This window comes from Phoca vitulina, unplaced genomic scaffold (assembly GCF_004348235.1).
Source record: "Phoca vitulina isolate PV1807 unplaced genomic scaffold, GSC_HSeal_1.0 scaffold20, whole genome shotgun sequence".
Taxonomy (NCBI): Eukaryota; Metazoa; Chordata; class Mammalia; order Carnivora; family Phocidae; genus Phoca; species Phoca vitulina.
Window position 1 is genome coordinate 18918213 of NW_022589723.1, and position 17939 is coordinate 18936151.

Genomic DNA, 17939 nt, shown 5'->3' on the forward strand with positions numbered 1-17939 from the left:
GAATCTCAGATCTGTACCTCTGAAACAAATAATGCAATATATGTTAAGAAAGAAAAAAAGAAGAAGAAGAATGTAGCAGGAGGGGAAGAATGAAGGGGGGGAAATCGGAGGGGGAGAAGAACCATGAGAGACGACGGACTCTGAAAAACAAACTGAGGGTTCTAGAGGGGAGGGGGGTGGGAGGATGGGTTAGCCTGGTGATGGGTATTGAGGAGGGCACGTTCTGCATGGAGCACTGGGTGTTATGCACAAACAATGAATCATGGAACACTATATCTAAAACTAATGATGTAATGTATGGGGATTAACATAACAATAAAAAAATAAAAATAAAACAAAACAAAAGAAAACAAAAAAAACTGACGGTTGAAAAAAAAAAAATCTTCCTGTAAGTTTTATATTGAATTCTCCATAATCTAAATAATAAAAGTTAATATCTATAATTTATGGCTTAGAATGAATTTTTTTAAAGGTTTTATTTATTTATTTGAAAGAGAGAGAGCACAAGCAGGGGGAGCAGGGAGAGGGAGAAGTAGGCTCCCCACTGAGCTGGGAGCCCAACGTGGGGTTCAATCCCCAGACCCCAGGATCATGACATGAGCCGAAGGCAGATGCTTAACTGACTGAGCCACCCAGGCGCCCCAAGGATGAATTTTTTGTATATTTATTTCTCCTTCTTCAACCAGAACTTCAATATTGGTGTTTTGTGTATCTACCTACAACACAGAGCAAACCTCACAATTAATAGTGAAGCATTAGAAGCATCTCCTTTGGGGGAGCCTGGGTGGCTCAGTTGGCTAAGTGTCTGACTCTTGATGTCAGGGTTGAGTTCAACCCCTGCATTGGGCCCCATGCTGGGCATGGAGCTTACTTTAAAAATAAATTAATTAATTAGATTAAATTTAAATTTAAATTTAAAAAAAGAAGCATTTTCTTTGAGGTCAAGAATAAGAAAAGGAAGCCTTTCTTTTTTAAAGATTTATTTATTTATTCTAGAGAGAGAGAGAAAGCATGAGCAGGGGAAGGGGCAGAAGGACAGAATATCCAAGCAGACTCCCACTGAATAGAGAGCGTGACGTGGGGCTCAGTCTCACCACCCGTGAGATCAGAATCTGAGCCAAAACCAAGAGTTGGATGCCCAACCAGCTGAACCACCCAGGCACCCCAGAAAAGGAAGCCTTCTATTACTGCTTCTATTTAATTTTATTCTGGAGTCCCTAGCCAATGCACTAAGAAAAAGGAGGAGAAAGGGAAAGGAAGATTGATAAGAAATAAACTGTTGTTTATTGATAATAGACAACACTAAAATGTTTACAGCCAATACAAATAACATCTGCATTGGAACTGTTCAAACTTCAAAGCTATAAGGCAGAAAAATCAATATGCAAATATCAATTGCATCAACCAATCAGAAAATATAGTTGTGGAAAAGATTAGATACCAAAAAAAAAAAAAAAATTTAGGAATAAAGTTAAGAAGAGGAAAGCATGCTTTACATAGAAAAACTATAAAATTCTACTAAAAAATACAAAAGAAGATGGAAATAAAAGCAGAGATATACCATGTTTATGGATGGGAAGATGAAAAATAATGAAAATATCATTTCCTTCCCAAACTAATATATAAACTCATTGAAATTCCAAAAAAATCCCTATAGGATTCTTCAAAGGACGTGACAGTCTTATCTTAAAATAAGACCAAGAGCTAAGAAGAGCAAGACATTTCCTGAAGAAGAATGAGGAAGAGGGACTTACCTTCACAGCCATCAAGATTTACGATGCAGCAATGAGAACTATACCATGGCAGTAATACTGCCAGGATAGACAAATATAACAAAGGAACAACAAAGGAAGCCCAGAAACAGGCCCATACATATCAGAGAAAGTTAATGTATGGCAATAAATGCTGTTGGCACTGTTATGTGAAAAAAAAAAATCAAGTTAGAGCTCTCTCTTATACCATGTACTGAAATCAGTTACAGATTGAGGATATAATTGGGAAAAACAAACTTTAATGCTTTTAGAACAGTATCTTTATAACCTTGGGATAACAAAAGATCTCTTAAGCAAGATACCAAATAACAAACTACAAAGAAAAAAAAGACTGGTAAATTCTGTATATCGACATTAAAAATTTCTGTGCCTTAAAGGGTACCTTAGGGGCACCTGGGTGGCACAGTTGGTTAAATATCTGACTCTTGGTTTCAGTTCAGGTCGTGATCTCAGGATCATGAGATTGACCCCCATGTTGGGCCCCGCGCTCAGCACAGAGTCTGCTTAAGATTCTCTCTTCCTCTGTCCCTCCCCTCACTCTCTCTCTAAAATAAATAAATCTTTTTTTTTAAGTGCCTTACAATTTGAATAGAAGGGTATAAAATGGAAAAATATATATTTGAATACATATAGCTGACAAACTATTATTATCCAGAATATATTAAGAAGCCTATGAGTTATAAAAAGACAAACACTAGAAAAATGGTCAAAATTTTTCAGAAGATAAAACTCAAATGGACAACAAACCTAGGGGAAGATGTTCAATGCTACCAATAAGCAGAGAAATTCAATTTAAAACTACAATTCCATAGGCACGAGATTGGCAAAAATTAAACAACTGGACAATTCTTAGTACTGGTGAAATTGTCAAACAAAAGGAAATCTCAAACAGTGTTGGCAATATAACCTGATGCAACCACTTTAAAGAGCTATACGACAATATCTAGTAAAGTTGAAGAAGCACATATCTAGAGTTCTGGTTCTAGCAAGCTAGAATGTCTAAACTTACATGAAGTCCTCCTACTACAAGTATTTTTAATTTAGATTAATTTTTAAAATGAAATTCATAACTAAGCTGGCAATTTAAAAAAGGGACAGCCTTATGTATCAAAACAAGAGGGAACTGAAAGCTAGAACCATAAATAACCTAAATTAATATATGAAGTCATAGAAAGTCTGAATAGTTCCAATAACCATTAAGAAACCAGATCAGGGGGCGCCTGGGTGGCTCAGTCGTTAAGCATCTGCCTTCAGCTCAGGTCATGATCCCAGGGTCCTGGGATCGAGCCCCGCGTCAGGCTCCCTGCTCAGTGAGGAGCCTGCTTCTCCCTCTCCCACTGCCCCTGCTTGTGTTCCCTCTCTCGCTATGTCTCTCTCTGTCAAATAAATAAAATCTTTAAAAAAAAAAAAAAGAAGAAAGAAACCAGATCAGTTCAGGGCGCCTGAGTGGCTCAGTTGGTTAAGTGGCTGCCTTAGGCTCAGGTCATGATCCCAGGGTCCTGGGATTGGGCCCCGAGATATGTGCCCAGCTCTCTGCTCAGCGGGGAGTCTGCTTCTCCCTCTCCCTCTGCCCACTGCCCCCCGCTCCTGTTCTCTCTCACTCTCTCTCTCAATAAATAAAATACTTAAAAAAAGAAAAGAAACATGGATATAAGAGTCTTAAGATATTATGAAGCCAAATATAACAGTGCATACAAAAGATAATCCATCATGAACAAGATGACTTTATCCCAGAAATTCAAGGGTGACTTACTATTAAAACACTGATAGATTATATGATAGAATAGATAGAACCAAGGAATGAATCTGAGAAAAAATGAGCAAGACCTTTATAAAGACATAAATTTTAAATTCATTAAAATACATTAAAGAAGACAAATTAAAAAAAAAAACTATGCCAGGAAAATTCAAAATCATAAAAAAAAGTCAATACTCTTCAAATTGACCTGTATATTTTATGGAGCAGCAATTAATATCCCAATATGAGTTTACAAGAAACATGACAGGCTAATTCTAAATTTGATGTGGAAGAGCAAAGATGCTTCTGAAGAATAAGGAAAGGGAAGGGCACCTGGGTGGCTCAGTTGGTTAAGCGTCTGCCTTCGGCTCAAGTCATGATCCCGGGTCCTGGGATGGAGTCCGCACTGGGCTCCCTGCTCAGCGGGGAGTCTGCTTCTCCCTCTGCCCCTCCCCCCATCATGTGCACAAAAACAAGTAAATAAAATCTTTAAAAAAGAAAAAAAAAGAATAAGGAAAGGAAAACTGCCCTACCAGATATCAAGAATTATTATGAAGCTATAATATTTAGGACAGGGTGTTATTCATGCTGGGAGACTAATGAATACCACTAGTGCACCCAGAACCAGAATCACAAATGTATGAGAACCTCACCCATGACACAGGGGGCACTGCAGATCACTGGGGAATGGTGTATGAAATACATGATGTCAGGACAACTGGTCATCCACATGGTAGATCTCTATCTCTTACCATACACAAAATCTAATTTCTGATGGATTACAGACTTCAAGATGAAAGATAAAGCTCATTAAACTTGCAGAAGAATATATAGAAAGATATCTTTATGATTCCAGGATAAGAAAATACTTCTTTAGCAAGACAAAAAAAGCATTATTCATAAAGAAGATTGGTAAGCATGACAACTTTAAAATTCAGAAATTTTGCTAACAAAAAGATACCTTGAAGAAAAATTAAATTAGAAACTAGGAGAAGATACAGGCATCCCAGGAAACAAGAATACTTGAATGAAATCTTTGAATTATACTTTATCATTCAAACTCCAGCTAGCTTTTATATGGAAATCAGGAACCAAACAGATTCTGAAATCTAGGTATTCTTCATTATTTTAACTCAGCTATCTGAATTTAAAAACTGCATAAACACTGATATCAAAGAATGTTTTATTTGTAACATACACAACCAACCACAGGTTAATATCTAGAATATTTGAAAAGTTAATTCCTACATAACAAAAAGAGAAAAACAACCCAATGGCAAAACTAGAATTTTATAGAAGAAAAAAATCCTAGTGGTTAATAAAAATATGAAAAATGCTCAACCTCATTAATAATCAGAAAAATTCACCTTAAGTCCACAAAGAGTAACCATTTTACATTCACCACGTTGGAAAAAAATTAAGTTTGGCAAGACCAATTATTGGTGAAGATAGGAATTCTATGCAGTGCTGGGACAAGTACAATTGGTACAACTACTTTGAAAAACACTCTGCCATTATCTTGCAAAACTGTACATGTTCATTCTTACAAACCAGAAATTCCAATACCAGAAACTGTATATGCCCTATTGAAAATTTTGCACCTACACACCAGGAAATGTGTGAGAATGTCCGTTACAGCATTTTCAAAATAACAAAAAACTGGAAACAATTATTCATCAAAAGTAGAATAAATAAATTGTGCTATACTTATATAATTGCATAGTTTGAACAGCTTCTTTGAGAAACAGTTCACACGCCATACAATTCATCCATTTAAAGTATATGATTCAATGTTTTTTTGTGTATTCATATTACATTAGCTTTTTAAATAGTGGTAAAATAGGTATAAAAATAACATTAACCATTTTAACCATTTTTTAAAAGATTTTATTTTTAAGTAAGCTCTACACCCAATATGGGGCTTGAATCAAGAGTTGCATGCTCTACCAACTGAGCCAGCCAGGTGCCCCCCACTTTAGCCACTTTTAAGTATACAATTTAGTAGCATCAATTACATTCACAATGCTGTGCAACCATCACCACCAGTTTGTTTTCCAAAACTTTTTCATCACTTCAAACAGAAATGTAACAGCTAAGCAATAACTCCCCATTCCTGCTTCCCCCAGTCCCTAGTAACCTCTCATCTACTTTCTGTCTCTATGAATTTGCCTATTTGAAATATTTCATATAAGTAGAAACTTACAATATTTGCCCTTTTGTGTCTGGCTTATTTTACTTAGCATAATGTCCTCAAGGTTCACCCATATTGTAGCATGTATCAGAACTTCATTCTGATGAACCTACAGGGTATTATGCTAAGTAAAATAAGTCAGACTAAGAAAGACAAATACCATACAATTTCCCTTATATGTGGGATCTTAAAAAAAAAGAAACAAACTCGTAAATAGAGAACTGGTGGTTGCTAGAAAGGTAGGAGTGGGGGGATGGGTGAAATAGGTAAAGGGGATTAGGAGGTATAAATTTCCAGTTATAAAGTAAACAAGTCACAGAGATGAAAAATACAGCACAGAAAATACAGCTAATGATATTCTATAAGGTTGTATGGTGACAGATGGTAACTACACTTCTCACAGTGAACAATGAGTATAGAATTGTTGAATCACAATGTTGTACACCTGAAACTCAATATAACATTGTCAACTATATTTCGATAATAAAAAATTTTTTAAAAGAACTTTGTTTCTTTTTATGGTTGAATAATACTCCATTGTATGGATATATCACATTTTGTTTGTCCATTCATCTGTTGATGAACACTTGAGTTGTTTCCAACTTTTGGCTTTTGTAAATAAGGCTGCAATGAACATTGATATATAAGTATCTGTTCAAGTCCTTGCTTTCAATTTCTTTGGACAGATACTCTGGAATGGAATTGCTGGGTCATATGGTAATTCTATGTCTAGCTTTTTGAGGAACCACCGAACTGTTTCACATATCCCTTGCACCATTTTACATTCCCACTGGTAATGTGTGAGGGTTCCAACTTCCCCACATCTTTGCCAGTAAATATTTTTCCCCAGGCTGTGGCTTGCTTTTCCATTCTTTTAACAGTGTCTTTCTCAGAGCAGAAGTTTTCAACATTAATCAAGGGCACCTTACCAATTTTTTCTTTCATGGGTCTGCTGATGGTGTTGTATCTAAAAAGTCCTTGCCAATTTCAAAGTCACCTAGATTTTCTCCTATGTTATCTTCTAGAAGTTCTATAGTTTTGTGTTTTGTATTTAAGTCTATGATCCGTTTCAAGTTAATTTTTGTCAACAGCAAAAAGTCTGAACTTAGATCTACTATTTTGCACGTGGGCGTCCAGTTGTTCCAGCACCATTTGTTGAAAAAAATATCCTTTCTTCATCAAAGTTTCTTTGCTTCTTTGTCAAAGATAAGTTAACCATGTTTGTGTGAGTCTATTTCTGGGGTCTCTACTGTTCCATTGATCTATTTGTCTTTCACCAATGCCACATTTTCTTGATTAGAGAAGCTTTATAGTAAATCTTGAAGTTGGGTAGTGTAAGGCCTTTGACTTTGTTCCTCATCAGTATTGTATTGGCTATTCTGTCTTTTGTTTTTCCATATAGATTTTGAAATCAGTTTGTTGACATCTACAAAATAACTTGCTGGGATTTTGATTGGGATTGATCGAACCTATAGATCAAGCTGGGAAGAATCGACATCCTAACAACGTTGAGTTTTCCTATCCAAGAACATGAAATATCTCTCCATTTATTTAGACCTTCCTTGATTTCTTTCATCAGAGTTTTGTTGTTTCCTCTCATATAGTTATTATATATATCACTAAGTACTTTTTCTTTCTTTGCTTTTTTGGGGGGAGGGTGTACTAATGTAAATCGTGTTGCACTTTTAATTTCAACTTCCAATTATAGGAAAGCAATTGATTTTTGTATATTAACCTTGTATCTACAACCTTGTTATAATGACTTATTAGTTCCAGGGTTTGTTGTTTTCAATGATTCTTTGGGATTTTCTACATAGACAATTATACCATCTATGAACAAAGACAGTTTTACTTTTTCTTTCCCAATCTGTATATACCTTCCCCCCAACCCTTCTTGTCATATTACATTAACTGGGCTTCTAGTCAATGTTGAACAGAAATGGCAAGAGGAGACAACCTTGCCTAGTTTCTGATCTTAGGGAGAAAGTATCTCCCTTCTCATCATTAAGTATGATGTCATCTGTAGAGTTTTTATAGCTGTTGCTTATCATACTAAGGAAGTTCCCCTCTATTCCTAGTTTGCTGGGAGCTTATCATGAATGAATGTTGGATTTTGCCAAATGCCTTTCCTGTATCTATTGATATGATTATATGATTATTTTTCCTTAGCCTCTTGATTTAGTGGATTACATTAATTGATTTTTTGAATGTTGAACCAGACTTGCATACCTGGGATAAAATCCCACTTGGTCATAATGCATAATTCTTGTTATACATTGTTGGATTCAATCTATTAACATTTTGTTGGAAGACTTTTGCATCATTTTCATGGGAGATATTGGCCTGTAATTTTCCTTTCTTTTAATGTCTTTGGTTTTGTTATTAGGGTGATGCTTGGCCTAGTAGAACAAGTTAGGAAGTATTCACCGTGCTTCTATTTTCTAGAAAACATTACAGAGAATTGGTATCATTTCTTTCTCAAATGCTTGGTAGAATTCAGAGTGAAAACCATCTGGGCCATGATAAAACTAATAAAGACTATAGCAGAAATAAATTAAATGGAGACTAGAAAAACAATAGAGAAAATGAAGAAAATCAAAACTTGGTTCTTTGAAAAGATCAACAAAATTGACAAACCTTTAGCTAGACTGACCAAGGAAAAAAGAGAAAAGACTCAAATACTAAAATTAGGAGTAAAAAAGGGGATATCACATTGACCTTACAGAAATAAAAAGAATGATAAAAATTATGGAGAATTTTATGCCAACAAACTATATAACTTAGATGAAATGAATAAATTCCTAGAAAGACATAAACTAATGAAACTGACTCAAGAAGAAATACATATTCTGAATATATGTAGAAAAAGCAAAGAGACTGAATTAGTCATCTTTATATTTCCAACAGACGGTATGCCTGGGTGTCTCAGTTGGTTAAGCATCTGCCTTCAGCTCAGTTCATGATCCCAGTCCTGCATCAGGCTCCTTGCTCAGAGGGGAGCCTGCTTTTCCCTCTGCCTGCCACTCCTCCTGCTTGTGCTCTCTCTATCTCTCTCTGACAAATAAATAAATAAAATCTTAGGGACACCTGGGTGGCTCAGTCAGTTGTCTGCCTTCAGCTCAGGTCACGATACCAGGGTCCTGGGATCAAGTCCTGCATCAGGCTCCTTGCTCAGCAGAGAACCTGCTTCTCCCTCTGCCTGCCACTCCTCCTGCTTGTGCTCTCTCTCCCTCTCTCTCTCTGACAAATAAATAAATAAATAATCTTTAAAAAAGTAAAAATAAATTTCCAACAGAGAAAAGCCCAGGCCCAAATGGCTTCATGAGTTAATTCTACTTAACATTTAAAGAATTAATACCAATTCTTCACAAATACTTCCAAAAAATAAAAGAAGAGGGAACACTTCCTAAATCATTCTCTAAGGCCTATATTACTCTGATACCAAAACTAGTCAAAGACATCAAAAGTAAAGAAAACTACAGACCAACATTTCTTATGGATATGGAGAAAAAATTCTCCACAAAATACTAGCAAACCAAATCCATCAACATGTAGAAAGGATTATACACCATGACCAGTTGGGATTTATCCTAGGCGTGAATAGTTAATTGAACATCTGGAAATCAATGTAATATACCATATTAATAGAATAAAGGGGAAAACCCCATATGATCATCTTTACAGATACAGAAAAAAGTCTTTGATGAAATCCAACACCCTTTCATGATAAAAATATCAAAGTAGGAATAGACAGAAACCTCCTCAAACTGATAAAGGGTGCTTATGAAAGGATGCCATCAAGAAAGCGAAAAAAAGACCAGTCCACAGAATGGGAAAAAATATGCAAATCACATGTCTGATAAAGGATATATAATCAGAACACATAAAAACTTTTATAGGTCAATAATAAAAAGATAACCCAATTAAAAAGAAAGAGACATTAAGAAAATAATCCCATTTACAATTACATTAAAAAGAATAAAATACCTAGGAATAAATTTAACCAAGGAGGTGAAAGATCTGTACTCTGAAAACTATAACACATTGATGAAAGAAGCTGAAGATGACACAAATAAATAGATATGTTATGCTCATAAGGATTGGAAGAATTAATATTGTTAAAATGTTTATAAATATATGTACATATATTTATAAATGTTTATATAAAATGTTTATATATATTAAAAATGTTTATAAATAAATGTTTACCCAAAGCAATCTACAGATTCAATGTAATCTCTATCACAATGTAAGTATTTTTCACAGGACTAGAACAAAGAATCCTAAAATTTGTTTGGAACCACAAAAGACCCCAAATAGCCAAAGCAATCTTGAGAAAGACAAAGCTGGAGGTATCTACAATTCCAGATTTCAAGCTATACTCCAAAGCTTTTGTAATCAAAACAGTGTAATATTGGCACAAAAATATACACACAGATCAATGGAACAGAATAGAGAGCCCAGAAATAAACCCATATTTATATGGTCAACTAATCCAGGACATAGGAGGCAAGAATATACAATGCAGAAAAAATCAGTCTCTTCAATAAATGGTGTTGGGAAAACTGGACAGGTACATGCAAAAGAATGAAATTGGGCCACTTTCTTACATCATACTCAAAAATAAACTCAAAATGGATTAAAGACCTAAATGTAAGACCTGAAACCATAAATCTCCTAAAAGAAAAATAGGCAATTAACTCTTGGACATTAGCCTTAACAATATTTTTCTGGATCTGTCTCCTTAGACAAGGGAAACAAAAGCAAAAATAAACAACTGAGACTACATCATACTAAAAAGGTTTTGCACAGCAAAGTAGACCATCAACAAAATGAAAAAGCAACTTACTGAATGGGAGGAGATATTTGTAAATGATACATACAATAAGGGGTTAGTATCCAAAATATATAAAGAACTTATACAACTCAACACCAAAAAAAAAATCTGATTTAAAAATGGGCAGAGGACCTGAAGAGACACTTTTCTTTTTCTTTATTTTTATTTATTTATTTATCTATTTTATTATTAATGTGTGATGTATTATTTGTTTCAGGGGTATAGGTCTATGATTCAACAGTCTTACACAATACACAGCACTCCCCACAACACATACCCTTCCCAATGTCCATCACCCAGCCACCCCATCCCTCCCACCCCCCTCCACTCCAGCAGCCCTCAGTTTGTTTCCTGAAGAGTCCCTTATAATTTGTCTCCCTCTCTAGTATCGTCTTGTTTCATTTTTTCCTCTCTTCCCCTGTGATCATCTGCCTTGTTTCTCAAATACCACATATCAGTGAGATCATATGATAATTGTCTTTCTCCGATTGACTTATTTCACTTAGCATAATACCCTCTAGTTCCATCCACGTCATTACAAATGGCAAGATTTCATTTTTGATGGCTGCATAATATTCCTGTGTGTGTGTGTGTGTGTGTGTGTGTGTGTATCACATCTTCTTTGTCCATTCATCTGTGAAGAGACATTTTTTTTTTTAAGATTTTATTTATTCATTTGAGACATAGAGATACAGAGAAAGAGAGAGCATGAGCAGGGGAGAGGCAGAGGGAGAGGGAGAAGCAGGCTCCCCACTGAGCCAGGATCCAGACGCAGGGCTCGATCCCTGCACCCTGGGATCACGACCTGAGCCGAAGGCAGACACTTAACTGACTGAGCCACCCAGGCGCCCAAGAGACATTTTTCTAAAGAAGACATACAGATGGCCAACAGACACATGAAAAAATGCTCAACATCACTAGTCATCAGGGAAAGACAAATAAAAACCACAAGGAGCACTCACACCTGTCAGAATGGCTAGTATCAAAAAGACAAGAAAAAAGGGTTGCCTGGGTGGCTCAGTCAATCAAGTGTCTGCCTTTGGCTCAGGTCATAATCCTGGGGTCCTGGGATCGAGCCCCATATCAGGCTCCTTTGCTCAGCAGGTAGTCTGCTTCTCCCTCTCCCTCTGCCCCTCTCCCCTGCTTATGCTCTCTCTCTCTCCTTCAAATAAATAAAATCTTTAAAAAAAAAAAAAAAAGACAAGAAGTAACAAGTGTTGGCAAGGATGTGGAGTAAAGGGAAAACGTGTGCACTGTTGGTGGGGATATAAATTGGTACAACCACTGTGGAAAACAGTATATGGAGGTTCCTCAAGAAATTAAAAATAGAAATACCACACAATCCAGTAATTCTACTACTAGGTATGTACTTCAAGGAAACAAAAACACTAGTTCAAAAAGAATATGCACCCCTATGTTTATTGCAGCAATATTTACAATAGCCAAAATATGGAAGCAATCTTAAGTATCCACCAATAGGCAAATGGATAAAGAAGATGTGGTATATATACACAATGGAAAATTACTCAGCTATAAAAAAGAATGAAACCTTGCCATTCATGACAACATGGATAGACCTAGAGAGTAGTATGGCAAGTGAAATGTGTCAGACAGGGAAAGACAAATACTGTATGATTTCACTTATATGTGTAATCTAAAACACAAAACAAAGCAAACAGAAACAGACAAATACAGAGAACTGACAGTTGCCAAGGAGAGAGGTGTGGGGGGGAATACGTGAAACATGTAAAGGGGATTACAAGGTACAAACTTCTAGTTACAAAATACATAAGTCACGGGACAAGTACAGCATAGGGAATATAGTCAATAATATTGTAATACCCTTGTATGGTGACAGATGGTAACTACTCTTGGAAAGCATTTCATGAATAGAATTGTCAAACCACTATGTTGTACACCTGAATAAAATTGAGCAAAGGATTTAAATAGACACTTCTCCAAAGAAGATATAAAAATGGCCAATAAGCACATGAAAAAATGCTCAATATCATTAGTCATGAGAGAAATGCCTATCAAAATACAAGGGGATACCACTTCCAACCGCTAGGATGGCTACAATAAAAACAAAAAAGACAGACATTAAGAAGTGATGGCAAAGATATGGAGGAAATTGGAACCCTCATACATTTCTGATAAAAATATAAAATGGTTCAGCTACTTTGGAAAACAGTTTGGCTGTTCCTCAAAATGCTAAACATAAAGTTACTGTATGACCTAACCACCACTATGCATAGGTATATACCGAAGAGACATGAAAACACGTCCATACAAGATGTACACAAATACGCATAGTAGCATTATCCATAATATCCAAATGTGGAATCAACCTAAATGCCCATCAACTGACAAAGAAAATGTGGCATATCCATACAGTGGAATGTTACTTGGCCATAAAAAATAAAGTACTGATATATGGCACAACATGGATGAACCATGAAAACATTATGCTAAGTGAAAGAAGGCAGTCACAAAACACCACATATTATATATCCCACTTATGTGAAATGTCCAGAACAAGCAAATTCAGAGAAGAAAAAATAGATTAGTGGTCACCAGGGTCTGGCAGTGTGGGGGGGAGGGTCAGCCAATGCGTATGGGTTTGCTTTTTGGGATTTTGAAAATGTTCTAAAGTTAGATTGGGTGAGAGTTATGTAACTCTGTGAATGTACTAAAAACCATTTAATTGTATACTTTAAAAAGAGTGAACTTATGAAATATTAAATATATCTCAATGAAGCTGTTTTGAAACATGTACAGAGAATGGTTTAATAATGGTCCAACACCCGGCTTCCACCATTATCAACTCGTGACCAATCTTTTTTCATCTACACCCCGATGTGGCCACTCTACTACCACTCTCACACTGGCTTATCTTTAAAAGCAAACCCCAAATATTATTTCTTCTTCAAATATTCAGTGCGTTTTCAGTAATATTTAATAGTATCTTTCTAAAAGATAAGGACTCTTTTAAAAATATATGGTACCATTATCACATCTAAAAACTTTAAAATAATATCTTAATATAATCAAATATCCTATGCTCTCATGTTGCCCCTCAGTTGTCTCATAAATGTGATTTTTTAACAGCTGTTTTGTTCAAATCAAGATGTGCTACATATTGCATTTCATTATTTGTCTCTTATGTTTCTGTGTGTCTCTAAGCTCTCCCCCTCTTTTAATTTTATTACAATTTATTTATCGGAGAAATAGGTTGTTGTGTAGAGTTTCCCACATTCTGGATTTTGCTGATTGCATTACTATGATGTCATTTAACATGATCACTATTAGATAGTGATTCACTTTTAGATGCTTGTTGCCAAGCACATTATAAATGTGACTTAATTCATAGTTCAGCAATGTAGTTGCCACGCCCTAGTGCTTACTAGGCATCAGATCCTTTGTAGCATACTTGACACAAATTATCCCATTTAATTTGTATAACCACCCCATGTGGTAAGTATTATTATCCCCTGTCTGGAGATAAAGAAAATGAGGCTTAGAGAGGTTCAAACAAATTGGTCACAGTTAACGCCTGAGGCAGTAAATATCTGGGTTCAAACCCAGGTCTGTCCAACGTTACAACCCATACTTCTATCCATTACATGATAACATCCCCAACTTTTGCCTGTGGCTGTGGTTGTTGTTTGTTTTTATAAACTCTGAGAAGTAGTTCTTTAGTCCATCCAAAGAACTTACTTTTACATTTCATCTCTAACACTTAGGATGCTTTCAGCTTCAAGTAACAGAAAATGTCTCAAATTGACTCAGCAATAAGGATATTTATTATCTCATATAACACGAAATCCAGGGGCGCCTGGGTGGCTCATTGGGTTAAGCGTCTGCCTTCAGCTCAGGTCTTGATCCCAGGGTCCTGGGATTGAGCCCTGCATTGGGCTCCCTGCTCAGAGGGGAGTCTGCTTCTCCCTCTCCCTCTGCCCCTCCCCCCTACATGTTCTCTCTCTCTCTCTCTCTAATAAATAAAATCTTAAAAAAAAAGAAAAGAAATCCAGAAGTGGGACGGCAGCAGGTCTGATTGATTTGCTGACTTAACAACATCACAGACTCAGGGTCATTCCATCTCTTTACTCTGCCATCATTGATGTGTTGGCTTTGTCCTAAGGGTCAAGTTTCAGGTAACACAGCCAGATGCAACAACATCCAGTGGAGATGGTGGAATGTTTCCCTGTATGTCTCTGTTTAAGAGCAAGAAAATTTTTCCCAGAAGGCTTTCAGCAGAACTCTCCTCAGGTTTCACTGAAAGAACTGGGTCGCGTGCCCACCCCTAACTGCTCACTGGCCAGTCAAGAGGCTCTTATTCCCCTTGCCCATGATAGTTTTTGGAGTGTACCTCTGAGACGGTAATAGAGTCACCTCCCCTGGTGGGTGAACAGGATTCTGTAAAGAAGAAGGAAGAGGGGTGAATGGATGTTGAGTAAGCAAGCAACAGTATCTGCTCCATGTTCTTAATGAGCTATGCTACACATTCCATTGTGAATAATGTAAATACTTCATTATAAGTGCCACACAGAATTTTTCACTTTCTATCAAGTGACATTTACTGTTGACCTATCAGCTTCCTTGCCTGCACTAAGACAGTAGATAAGATTATACGTAAGGTCCCTTCCAGCTCGAGCTGTTTCAAATGTACATTTTCATTTTCGAAAAAGCAAGTTGATAAATTAAACCTACAAGATATGATCCAGGAATGATGATGGGTTTCAGCTGACAAGTCCTAGGCATGGCTGACATCCTTCTCACCCTTAAAAAGTTTTAGACATGGGTATTAGATTTAAAGAACCAAACAAACTGGAACTGATCATATCTTTCCATTAAGTTTTAACTATTAAAAATAGAAAGGTTAAATGTTCTACCTTCCTGCCTCTTTCGTTAACATCTACTAGCTTCTAGCCCTCATGGTACAGACAGAGGTTGATTAGAAGTTCTTTTTCATAACTTCCTTTCGTTTGGTGTCAGCATCCTCCTGGAGCTCATACATGGCTCTGTGACTGTCGCAGAGCTCTCGTAACTTTGCTTTCGCTGCCAACTATGACTTTAACTTAAGAAATCATTTCTATGCTTGCTACCTTTCACAGACTTCATCCGAAGTAATTCTCCATTCATTTCATCACACACAGGCATTTTCCTTGTGGGGAACCACAAGAAAACCAAAGAGAAAGATGGTACACCACTGAGTATTGTTGCTATATCAAACCTTTGCTACTCTTTCTTTCAATCTGAATAAAATTGTTTTATTACTTTAAGCTTAGGCCTACCATCAGCTTTCTCTGGGAAAACTGCTGGCTTGATTTGTAAGCAGTCCTGTTCTTATTTAACAGAGGCTATGATTGATGACAAATTTATGCACAACACAAAAAAGTCAAAGATATCATGTCTCCCAGGACATTTGGAATAACAAATGACAAGAAAACTTGGGAGCGTGATTTAAGCAGGTTTGGTCACACCTCCATTTCATTTCACTGTTTCCAGATCAGATGTGTCATCCCGGTGAAGAGGCCCAGGGTACAATCCATTACCACCGTTGAAAGTGGAAAGCCCCTCCTGTGTGCCACTGTTCATCCTGCTAGTTCCAAGAGCCTTAGAGAATTAACTGTTTTCTGATTCAACCTACCTTCTGGGGAAGGCATGGCCCTGTTTTGAAATGTACAAAGGAAAGAGTGCTGAGAGTGCCTCTTTGGGGAAGGCCAAGAATGCACAGGGTGGAAGGAGAGAAGATAGGCTTAATAATCAACTAGATGACCCTGAGTAAGTCATATCACCTCTCTGTGCCTCTTAGAAATTTGGGGAAAATCCTTACTCTGTATCTCACAGATTGTTGCCAAAATCAAGTGAGAACATGAATAGGAAAGTATTTTCACAAATGCAAAATTGTGTTGTTATTATTTTCAAATATGGAATTTCCTCTGCATTTTTTTTTTTTTTTTTTTTTGCCACATGATACCTGCATAGGTCATGCCAGACTATGATGCTGTTTCACCTCCATTCACCCTTTGACTACTTCAGGCAGATTACACCAGCAATGTTTTATCCATCCCTTTGGTTTATTTTCCTTCCATCACATCCCTAAGATGCAAATCTCACCATAAGGTGAAATACTGCATAGTGGCTACTTACAAAAGTCAACATACTTAAACTGTCCAGATAAATGCTATATACAAGAGTTGCACTAGAATAATGCAAAAGAGGTTCAAAAAGGAGTGAGAGCACATCTAATTAGAGAAAGCTTCTGGAAGATAATCCCATTATGCCACGTATTTTAGGAATTTCGGTCTTAGTCCAATGTCACCCCACCCCGCTTTCTTGCCTCAGAGACAAGAGCGTATTTTCTCTATCTTTGTAGCTCCCAAGAACCTGGCAGAGAGGACATTTCAGTACGTTCCGGGATGAAGTGAACTGGCTAAACGGCTGACAATAACAAGCGAGGTGGGTTTTAACATTTATCTACCCAGCCCAATGAAGCTCACCTGTTTTTAACCTAGTATTATAGGTAGGGCTTTCCAGGCAAGAAGTGTGCCCAGGAACACCCCGTAACTTCCAAGGAAGGAACTTTATTGCGGATGTGTTAAGTGCCCAACACAGGTGCTTTCATATATGCACCATTTAATATGGGTTTAGTCCTCACAATGTATCTTCAGGCTTTAAGTCTATTTTACAGATGAGGATGCTAAGACTCGAGAGGGGCTGCGTTGTCTAGTCTAACATCTAGTAAAAGCCACTGCGTGTACACGAGCTCTTCAATACCCTAACCCCCAAACGTTAAATCAGCCTCGCTCAACCCCACCTGCTTACCTCCCTCCTTTCGGGCATCTACCTCTAGCTACTACTCCTTCCCCCGTCCCCGCCCCAGGCCCCAGTAAAGCCAGTAAAAACTAGGTCTTAAGGCTTCCGCGTAAAGATGTTCACTCACCCAACTGCTCCTCACAGGCTTGAAAAGCCTTTGCCACCCATCCTATCCGTAGCCCCGAGCTTCTCAAAAGAGCCGGCACAGCCTTTTCCCAAGGCTGAGGTCCTCGTCGCCTGCAGAGCGGTGACGGGGTCGGGACGTAGAGTCCGGGAGAGGACACCTGCCGGGGAGGACACCGCAGGGGGTCCCGCCTCCGTGCGGCCGCGGCGCGTCGCCGCGAACTACGCTTCCCAGGCTGCTCCGCTGCCGCCGCGCGCCCCGGCGCCGCGCCCGGCCGGGAGCCGCCTGTTGATCGCCGCGCTCGCCCCGACCACGGCGCCGCCCCTGCTCGGCGGTCCCCGCTACCTCCGGGCAGACGGACAGACTGCCCGCACCGCCGGCTCCGGGATGGGCGCACGGACCGGTGAGCGTGCGGGGGGGGGGGGGGGGGGGGGGGGGGGGGGGGGGGGGGGGGGGGG

General features: G+C 37.9%; 2 protein-coding genes across 4 annotated transcripts in view; one reads left to right on the forward strand and one right to left on the reverse strand.

The window, feature by feature from the left end:
* Positions 1-17686, reverse strand: part of LYSMD2 (LysM domain containing 2) — a 34183-nt gene extending 16497 nt beyond the window's left edge. The window contains exons 1-2 of one of the 2 annotated variants that reach the window (XM_032417631.1): positions 17485-17686; positions 14908-14954 (exon numbers count right to left, since the gene is read on the reverse strand). The gene's annotated coding sequence lies outside the window, so the exon portion shown is untranslated. The remainder of the gene's footprint in view (positions 1-14907; positions 14955-17484) is intronic. The other variant, XM_032417632.1, reaches the window with a different exon arrangement.
* Positions 17687-17739: 53 nt separating this feature from the next.
* TMOD2 (tropomodulin 2) overlaps positions 17740-17939 on the forward strand; it is a 46714-nt gene continuing 46514 nt past the window's right edge. For both annotated transcript variants that reach the window (XM_032417193.1, XM_032417194.1), the window contains exon 1: positions 17740-17884. The gene's annotated coding sequence lies outside the window, so the exon portion shown is untranslated. The remainder of the gene's footprint in view (positions 17885-17939) is intronic.